This window comes from Orycteropus afer, unplaced genomic scaffold, assembly GCF_000298275.1.
Source record: "Orycteropus afer afer isolate SDZICR_OR568_19922 unplaced genomic scaffold, OryAfe1.0 scaffold00056, whole genome shotgun sequence".
NCBI classification, from domain to species: Eukaryota; Metazoa; Chordata; class Mammalia; order Tubulidentata; family Orycteropodidae; genus Orycteropus; species Orycteropus afer.
Window position 1 is genome coordinate 8243182 of NW_006921643.1, and position 10754 is coordinate 8253935.

Here is a 10754-nt window from a genome sequence, read left to right on the forward strand (position 1 = left end):
CCCGCCTCCCGCCCGCCTCACCGCACCGCCCCCCGGCCGGGAGGTGGAGCTCCGGGAACACTCTGGTCCCGCTGGGAGGGGACCCCGAGCACCTCTCCCCAATACTGGGGCTCCCCCACCCTTGCCATCCCTCCACTGCCCAAAGCCGAGATACACAGGCCGCCCCGCACCCTCTCCCCTGCTCTTCACTTTATACTTTCAAGTCCTTATCTGGGACCCCTCCCCAACTACCCCCCCCTCCATTCAAACACCTGTCCCTCAAGCTATCCCCAGGGAAGTCGAGAAAGGGAAGTTTCTCTCCCAGTGCCTTCTTCCCTGGGCACCTGCTCCTCCAGATAAACCCTCTTCCCGCCTAGACCCCTCAGATCACTCCGTGTGGCCCTCCCTTCCCACTGCGCTCCGGGGAAGTCCACCCCTCCCCCTCTGGCCAAAGCTGCAGAGCGGTCAGCCTCGGTGGCCGCTGCAAGCTGTGGGGGTGGGGCTATGGAGGGGACTATGGAGGAAGGTAATACTCCCCCAGAATGAGAATGGGGGAGGTGTACAAGTGTGAGGATGAAGTGATGCTCTCGGACTCGGGCTATTCAAGGGTCCCCCAATCACATGTCCCCAAGGCAAAGCTGACCTGTGGCCGCACACATATACCAGTGACATGCACACATTCACACACGAGTCCCTGGCTCGCGAGGCCGCGCAGTATCACGGTCTGTGTCACACGCCCTCGCAGTGCCACACGCTCCCTGTCACACTCACACCGAGTCACACACGATGTCACACGCAGTGTCTCACACTCCCATACTCAGTTTCTCCCTTTCAGCTCCGGCTCTCTGGCGCCATCTAGAGGTATCTAAGCAGCTTGGGAACTCCCTTTCCTGCAGTGTTGGTACCCCAGGCTCCCAAGTGTCCCCAGTTCAATATGACCTCCTGCCTTCTGCCACCTATGGGACGCAGGCAAAGTATTCAAGGTTAGAAGAATTTGGGTTTGGTATCCCTATCTCTGGAATCCTTGGGTTATGTAAATGGTTAATGTATTTACTGCTAAATGAAAGGACGTTTGAGTTGGCCTGGAGGCATTTTGGGAAGAAAGACAGAAAAAAATCAGCCATTGAAAATTATGGAGCACAGTTCTACTCTGTCACACGTAGGTTGCTTTGAGTAGGTTATTGTGTACCCCTGTCTCTAGTCTCTTTTCTCTGTATCCTCCTCTGCCCATGCCTGACCTCTCCGCAGAACATTTTTCAGGTTAAGGTGGGATCTCTGGCCAGTGAAGAGAGCAAAAAAGGACTATCCCAGACTCTCTCAGAATCCCCCTCCCCCACAATTACACTCCTTTTCTGGCTTAGACCCTCCTCTAACCCCGACCATTTCACTCAGCCCCAGAGTGCAGATGGGGGGGGTCTCTGAATGGGAACTGGGGGAAGCTGAAGGGAGAGTCTGTCCTACAAGTGGCTTCTCTCTGTCCCCTCTGAAGCCCATGCTCTGCTTATCCTTGAGCACAGTTCCAAGGGGAAAGGAAGTCAGTGGCCCAGAGAGAAGAAATCTTTCGTAGATGAACTGCCCCAGCCTCCCTGCCCCCAGCGTGCGTGCGCCTGCTGCTCAAGGCAGCAAACCCTCTCCCGTCTGCTTGCTGGGAGCCATTCAAAGACTCCTCTGTTCTCCTCCCTTGCTCTGGGCTGAGTGGGTTAGGCAGCCGCAGAGCTGGGCAGGAAATGCTAATCTCCCAGATGTTCTCCTCAGTCCTCCCTGCTTCACCACCATCTAGCCTAAATCCTGCACCAAGGTGTAGGGCCAGAACTGGGCCAGAACACCAGAGTGTGCCCACCTTTCATCTCTTTGCACCCCATCCCTTCCTACCACAGCTATTAGGCTGGGTTCTGTGGGGGACCTGAGCCTGGGGCAATGTAGGTATGGGGATTGGGATCTGGCTTTCCCAGGAAAGAGTGCAGCCAAGAGGACTGGGATAGCAGAATGGTTGAGGAGCAAGGAAGGTGGCCTCTGAGGAAGAGAGAGAAGCCAGGCTCTTGGTTCCATATCAAACTGGGAGGAGGAGGGGAGCCTGATTGGCAAGTGGAGCTATGGGGGAGGCTCCTGAAACGATGGTGCCCGAGATTCCAGCTAAAAGTGAGGCCAGGGTTGGAAGTCTGGGTGGGTAAATGTGGGAGTGGTTGGGATGCTTGTGGGACTAAGGCTCTTGCTGTTATATAATGATATGTGTGTACCTGGGACAGGCTGTATCTAAGAGGACTAGACACTACTTGTAGTGTGAAATATAGTAGAAAGGCTGTTACTTCTAATTGTACCAGGGATACTGCTGTGTTACTGAGATGCTGATATGCTAATGTCAAGTTGTGTGTGTGTGTGTATGTGTGTGTTGGGGGGAGGGCTGTTAACTGAGATACCATTGGGCCTTAAACTGTAGGTGTGAGACTAGCATAGCTGAGATTGGCTATAGCTGAGAAGCTGTTCCTTGATCCTATTCCTTGTTAAAATGATGTAGGTAGGACCATAGTTGGATCCATTACCTTGGTCCTAGATGAGAGGTTGTTGCTAAGTGCCTGTACCTGGGAGGCGGTTGTTACCTGGGATAAGAGCAGAGCTACTATTGTGTATAAAATTGTAGCTGAGATGCTATTGGTTCTGAAGCTATAGCTGTGATGACAGCATACTGGGGATTGGCTGTATCTAAGATGCTGTTGCCCAGGATTGTAGCTGGGCTGCTAGTGTGTGCAGGACTCTAGCTGGGCTGCTACAGCCATAGCTCTGAAGACTGGATGTAGCTAGGAAGCCATTTTCTGATAATAGAGCTGGACTACTGTATATGGGATCCATAGCTAAGACTCTGTTGGGTAGGAGATGAATAGATGTTCCCTAAGATGCTGTTCTGGAGAGTCTGGATGCTACCCGAGATGAGAGCTGATCTACTATTGTCTTGGGATGGTCCCTGAGTGGCTGTTGTTGGGTCTGTGGCTGGCCGGGGGTAGGGGGGATGGCTGCCAGTGAATCCTGCCTTGAGGGCTGGGAGATGCCAGGAGCCCTAGGCTGGGCGGGGGCTGCTGCTCTGGGGAGGCCTCAGCAGCTGCTTTGCTGTGGAGCTGGGAAGCCTGTTTTCATTACTGTTTTAACTCTTTTTTTAACCTTGTTTTTCTCTCGGCTGCACTTTCGCTCACTCATTAATTTTGGTATTTTTCTCACGGTGCCTCAGCCCCTGTCACGGCTGCCATGGCAACAGGAGGCAGTGTGCACAGAGCCAAAATATCTGATCAAAAAATAACCAAAATAAGCAAACACCAAGATGGTTGTGCTGGGGGCTATGGCCAAGGGAGAGCCAATGGCTCAGGTCCAGAAAACCCTAGGCTCCTATGGGACCCCTTTCCCTCCTCTCTCTTCCCTAGGGAGGTTTTGCTGAATGTTCTGATAACCTAGGAGGCCCCTTCCCAAGGCACCCTCACATGCTCTCCAAGGACTCTGAGATTTCCAATGGTTTTTGACCAAGGGGCAGTTTTGCCTATGGTGGGAGAGGATGAGGGCTGGGGCTCACTTTCCAGAAGCTGACATATGAAGCTTCTAAGAAGCTCTCCACCTGCACCATACACATACATCTGCACCCTACAACCCCCTCTGCCCCATCCTGCTTCAAGCCATCTCTCCCTTCTCTGCTTCCAAATCCCACTTGGCCACCTCCACTTTCCTCTTTTCATGGGATGGGCAGAAGGGAGCAAGCTGCCAGCCTCCAGGCCTGTCCCCAGCTCTTCGGGGGCAGGACTAGGGAAAAGTCCCCACAAAAGTACACGATACTCCTAGGCCTCTGATTACCTCTTGCTCCACCTGCCTGGAGGAGATTCCTGAACAGCCCTGACACTCACACCCTGCTCTAATTTCCTCTCTTATTTCCTCATACCTGGGCCTTCTAGTTCTCTGGAGGCCTCTATCTTTCAAGTGGACATGAAGGGGATGTATGAAAGGAGAGGGTGTCATGTAAGGGAGGAAGGGGCAGAGCTCTCTGGTGCTACATGTCTTCCTTCCTTCATTATCCACTAATTTCCCCCCTCTGAATGGGCTTGTCTAGATGCCTTTAGCACTGGGAATTGGGAGAACAAGAACAAGCCTCCCAATTCTGCCTCAGTCACATCACTCAATTATTCTTGGTCCCTTCCTCCTGTTGCCCCCCCAACAGAGAAAATCCCACCCCACCAGGTATCCATCCCCCTCTGGGAATGGCTCCTGCTCCCCACTTTCAATTCTTATCCACCCCACCCTGCCGCCTCCAAGAGCAGTAGTGGCCTTGGCCTCCTGGCAGAGCCTTCCCAGCTGTTTCCATGGAAACTGGGTAGGTTGTGCAGTGCAGTAAGGGGAGGGGAGGCAGGAGTAGAGAGGAGGGACCAGGCCTCTGGGGCAGCCCCAGAAGAAGGGACACAGGCACTGAGGGAAGGGAGAGGGAACTGCCCCATCCACATGGAAGGTGGGACCTTGATTTGGGGAAAAGAGGCAAAAGCTTGTAGGGCCTGTCCCCGTGCACCTTGCTCTGCTGCCTCCTGAGGAGGACACACACAACTGTCCCCTCTCCTGGCATAGGGAAAGGGGTTTCTCTCCACCCCCCTAAAGTCTTTTTTTTTTTTTTCTTTAACTACAAACTGATCTGGGATGAATCTCTTCCTTAGAAGCCACCAGTCCCAATGACAGGGACCAGGGGACCCCAATAATTCCCCAACCACCTTAGCCCTGAAGCTTGCCTCAGGAGGCTGGGCAGCCCCTGGGACCTGGTGGCGGCTGCTGACCCCTTAGCATGCAGTCCTCAAAGGCTCCATTCATTTCTGGGGGCTAAAGGCGCCTTTGTCCCTGGCGGGAGGGTGATGTAAAGAGAGGAGGTTGCCAACTCAGAAGGAAGGAATGCGTCTGGAGAAGTTGCCCCCGGGGCTTCAGTCTCAAAGGCCCCACCAGATCCCCTTCAGGACCCTTTCATGACCCCAGCCCTTCCACTCAGGAGCTCCCAGCAGCCTTTGTGCTTCTCCTGATGGTGGATAATGTCACAGCAAGGGGAACCCTCGACCCAACCTCCTGGGCACTACTGAGAACATTTCTGCTGCTGGGAGCTGTCCAGCACTTCGGGTCCTGACGGGCCACTGATTCGCCTAGTTGCCATAGGACAAGTGTGAACTCAGGGCCAGCCCTGGGAGTTTGGAAGCTCTCCCCACCTGAGCTAAGCCCACAAACCACACCTATCTTGCCTGGATGCAGCTCTGGAAGTGGGGATCCATCAGCACTGAGAACCGACCCAGAGAATGACTAGCTTCTGGGTCAAGTGCCCTGAGCAATGCCCTCTGAACTCTTGTCTCTGACTCTGGGTGGAAAGAACCAGGAGCAGCCAGGCCCAGCTTTCCCACACCGCCTCCCCCAATCTCTCTTTATGCCTCTGTTTTCTTCTCTTTCCCCTCCCTCCTCTTTTTCCTTTCCTGCTGGGTTGGGGGCTGCTGAATTATCATTTCTCAGCTCTGCTAATGTGCTCCCCGCTGTGGGGAGGGATCATAATTCTGGGAGATGATTAAGTTTCAAATTGTTTTTTCTTTGTGTTGTTGTAGATGAGGCTTTATTATGGTCCCTCCCCAGACAGGGGGCCTGGCCTGGCCCCAGCTGCCTGTCCCCACCCCTCCTCTGCAGCTCCTAGCACTCCCCTCTCTGATAGGCTAAGTCTGAGACCACATACCCTGGGGTTTCCTCTAAACTCTTGTGTACTGGGGAGCATGGACCTACCCTTGACTCAAAAGGGAGTCCATATAGCCAGCCCCGAGAAACACTGGTTTTGAAGTCAAAGAAGTCAGAATTCAAGTCGCAGTTCTGCCCATGTAACTTTAAACTATATGGCCTCAGTTTCCTCAGCTATTAAATGGGGCTACTAATTATTACCTCATAGGGTGCTTGTGAGGATTTAAAACCATAATGCATGTAAAGTGCCTAGCAGAGTGCCTGGCTCATAGTAAATGTTAGTGGTTATTACTACATACAGACCTCACCCTGTGTGATCCTGCTTCCCTCATACTTCCTGACTTCATTTTTCAGTTCAGTAAATGTTTATCCAATGCCTACTGTGTTCCTGTGCAATAGATAATTAAGTTATCCAGGAGTGAGGGGGCTGGCTTTCTTGCCTATCTGCCCCTCCCACACACCTTCATTCACCTCCTTCCCTCCTTTCAACTTATGTTCACCCCCATTATAACCTCCCACCTACTTCCAGTTCTTCCTTCATTATTTCTGCTCCATTCTTCCTGTTTTCACTGTAGTCTTATCACTTCACCTTTATTCTTACCCCTTCGACACACATACATTTTTTTGCCTCATGATTATGGGGTTTATTAGGGAAGTAGCAGGTTACAATTCAGGATCAGAAACGCTCAGGATACAGTTATTCGATCAGGACAGCCTCCCCTCAGCTGTGCCCGAAGGCACTTAGCTTTCTAGCTCTGTGGGCCGGGAAGCTCAGCACTCTGTCTTGTGCTAGTCTCTTGGTTCTTCTGCTCTGATGCCACTGTTTCTCTGCTGCTGCATCTCCACCACTGCATCTCATCATATCTCAATGTCTCACATGTCATAGCTCTCTGTCTCCTGGATGGAGGAGGTTCAGTGCAGGGATCTTGGGTCCAAAGACTATGTTCCACTCCTGGCTCTCCTTTCTTGACAGTAGTGAGCTCCCCCTTTCTGCCTATGGGATGGCTCATTTTAAGCCTAGTAGGTGGCAAAACTGACCAATCCCCACATGAAGGCACACATGTATTTTTACCTCCTGCATCATTTTTCATCCTATTTGGGCCCATCATGGTAAATAAAGGGCTTGAGTATCTAGCAAACTAGAAGAGAGAACCTGGAATCATACATACGTATATGTATATGTATATGTATATGTATATGTATATGTATATGTATATGTATATGTGTGTGTCTGTGTGTGTGTGTGTGAGAGAGAGAGAGAGAGAGAGGGAGAGACAGACAGACAGAGAACTGTGTTAATTTATATTCAACATGAGTCTATAGCACACTTCTGATCTCCCACATTTGAACTGTATATTTGTTTACTTGTCTGTTCCTTGTACACAAGCCACACAATCCTTGAAAAAGTAAGTCTACTTTTTTTTCCAATCTACCTACCTGCTTGGTCTCTGCCTCTATCTTGTTTATACTCTGAATGAAAAAGCCTATAGCTTGTCAGTAAGAGAAGCTGATTTATAATATTCATTTTTGTCTACAGGATCACCATGAGTCAGAACCGATTCGATGGCAATGAGTTTGGTGGGGTAGTTTGACTATGCCCAACTGGCTTCCTACCCCTCACCTTACTGGCTTTTTTTTTTTCCCCTCTCAGTTTCCCCAAGTAGAAGTCATTTCACAATTCTTTGAGGGTTTGTATCATTCATGGTTCAGTGCAGGGAACAGAAACTACTGTATACATTTTAAACCAAAAGAAATTTAATAGAGAATTAAGTGCTTACTTACTTGTTGGAAGAGTATGTGGAGTCACCAGGAGACATAACACATATGCCATAATCAGGAAGAAGTGGAATCAAAGGCTACCACTGAAACTATTAAGTTAAAGAATGCATCACCATTCAACATAAGAAAATCAGTCAATGTAATATACCCCATTAATAGAGTGAAGGAAAAAAGCCACATGATTGTCACAATTGATGCAGCAAAGGCATCTGACAAAATCCAATGCCCTTTTATGACAGAAACGCTCAGAAAGCTAAGAATAGAAGGAAAATTCTTCAACATGAAATGGAGCATTTATGAAGAATCCACAGCTAACATCATACTCAATAGTGGAAGGCTGAAAGCTTTCTCCCTCAGATCAAGAACAGGGCAAAGATGCTTGCTTTCACCACTGCTATTCAATATTGTACTGAAGTTCTAGCCAGAGCAATTAGGCAAGAAAAAGAAATAAAGGGAATCCAGATTGGAAAGTAAAAAGTGAATCTACAGATTCATTGCAATCTCTATCAAAATTCCAAAGCCTTCTTTGCAGAAATGGAAGACAATCTTCAAATTCATATGCAACTGCAAGGGGTCCCAAATAGCCAAAGCAATCTTAAAAATGAAGAACAAAGAAGGACGATTCACACTCCCTTATCTTAAAACATACTATTAAAAAAAGATAGGTCTATAAGGTGAACAATAATAGGAGAGAGGTACCTTAGAACAATCAACCATATGAGTTCATAAGGGCAACATTTGCTCAGGGATAAATCTCAGAAGGTAGGAAGGGACAAATGGAAATGGTAAACATGGGAAGGAAGTGGGAAGAGTCCTGTTACATTGTGGGGATTGCAATCAGTGTCACAAAACAAAATGTGTATAAATTGTTGAATGGAAAATCAATAGGCTCTGTAAACTTTCACCCAAATCACAATAAAAAGTTAAAAAAAAAAAAAGACACAAAACAACATACTGTAAAAACTACAAACAAAACAGTCTGGTCTGGGTAAAATAATAGACATATTGACAAATGAAATGTAATTGAGAGTTGAGAAACAAACCCATACATATATGGTGCACTGATTTTCAACAAGGATGAATCCATTCAGTGGGGAAAGGATCGTCTCTTTCATAAATGATGCTGAGACAACTGAATTTCCACATTTAAAAAAAAAAAAAAAAGAAGAAGAAGCTGGACCCATTACCTCACACCCTATATGGAAATTAACTAAAAATGGATTAAGGACTTAAATGTAAGAACTAAAACCATAAAATTCTTAGAAGAAAATATAGGGGCAATGCTTATATAGATTCTTAGTTATGGCACCAAATGCATGAGAAACAAAAGACAAAGTAGGTGAATAGGATTTCATCAAAATTTAAAAAAAGAAAAAAAACTTTTCTTCATCAAAGGACTTTATCAACAAAGGAAAGAGACATCCCACAGATTGGGAAAACATTTTGGGGAACTATATATTGATAAGGGTTTAATATCCAGACTATATAAAGAATTCTTACACCTGAACAACAAAAAAGACAAACAACCCAATTAAAAAATGTACAAAGGACTTGAATAAACATTTCACCAATATTCAATGGACAAACAAGCACTTGAGAAGATACTTGCTGTCATTAGTCATTAGGAAAGTGCAAATCAAAACCATAGTGAGATATCACTTCACCTCCGCTAAGATGGCTATTTTTTTTTAAAGAAACCCTGAAAACAATAGGTGTTGCATTTTTATACATATATGTGGAGAAATTTGAGCCCTTGTCCATTGCTAGTAGGATTGTAAAGTGGTACAGTCATTGTGGAAAACAATTTGGAAGTTCCTCAGAAAGTTAAACATAGAATTTCCATGCCTAAGGCATTTGACTGCTAACCAGAAGGCTGGCAGTTCAAACCCACTAGCCATTCCTCGGAAGGAAGGTTGGGCAATCTACTTCTGTAGTGATATAGTCTCAGAAACCCAAGGAGGGGTCACTATGAGTTGGATCTGAGTCAACGACAAAGAGTTAGTTAGATAGCTATTCTACTTACTCTTAGGTATAAATGCAAAAGAATTGAAAGCAGGGACACAAACAGATATGTACACGTCAATGTTCGAATATATTCATAATAGCCAAAATGTGGAAACAACAGAAGAATGTATAAACAAAATGTGATACATACATACAATGGGGTATTATTCTGCCTTAAAGAGAAATGAAGTCCTGATACATGCTACACACAACATGGATGAACCTTGAAAGCATTGTGCTAAGTGAAGTAAGTCAGACATGAAAGGACAAATATTGTAGTTCCCACTTATATGAAATATCTCATAGGTAAATTCAGAGAGACTAAAGTATATTAGTGATTATCAGGGGCTGTGGATGAGGGGGGAGGCAATAGGAAGTTATTACTTAATGGATATAGAGATTCTGTTTGAGGTGATGAAAAAATTTTGGAAATAAATAGTGGTGATAGTTTAAAAAAAAAAAAAAAGTACAGTAGCAATTTGCCATCCAGGAATCAGAGAACCAGAAATCAGGAGGCTGGAATGACTGTTGCAGAAAAACCCCATATCTCCAGGATCCTTCCTGCCAGCAGAAAGCACCAAATAACAGAAAAATGGCCTCTTCCTCATTTCCGCCTTCCAATCATACAAGTGCACCTAATTGATAGATGCAGTCCTCAACCCAGTTCTTAGCTGTAAGAGAGTCAGGGAAATGTATTCTAACTTTCTAGCCTCTGTAACACTTAGAAGAAAGTAGTAATAGAAGATGCATGCCAAGTGACCATAGCTGCACTTACTTGGACCCTGCCACAGACCAGGGGTGATAACACCAGGATCAATGCAAAATAAAAAGATAAGTCACAAAATGTCTGTGAATGACCATGTTTTAGAAACGTGAGGTCTGAAATCATAGTCTCAAACTGATTCCTGATGTAATTTGGAGTTATGAAGGTTAGATTCTCCTAATCATTGGAGGGGCAAGACTGAAGTCAGTGCACTGGGGGAGAGATGGGGAAAGAAGAGATCATGATCCAACATTGGAGACAGTTCTCACTTGCTGGAAGGGGCAGTACCAAGTAACCCAAGGCTCTGAGTGCAGCTCCCAGGAAACAAGGTCTACCCATAGTGGCAACTTGCAAAAACGACAAGGAGGCCACATGTTCTGACCTCCTCTAATCCCACAAGAGGAAGACAGGATTACCAGCAGTAACCCAAGGCCTATTACTGCAAGGCCAGACATGCTGCCTCCCTCCAGCCCTTTCACCAACCATTCTTTCCAAAGCATTCACCACCTCT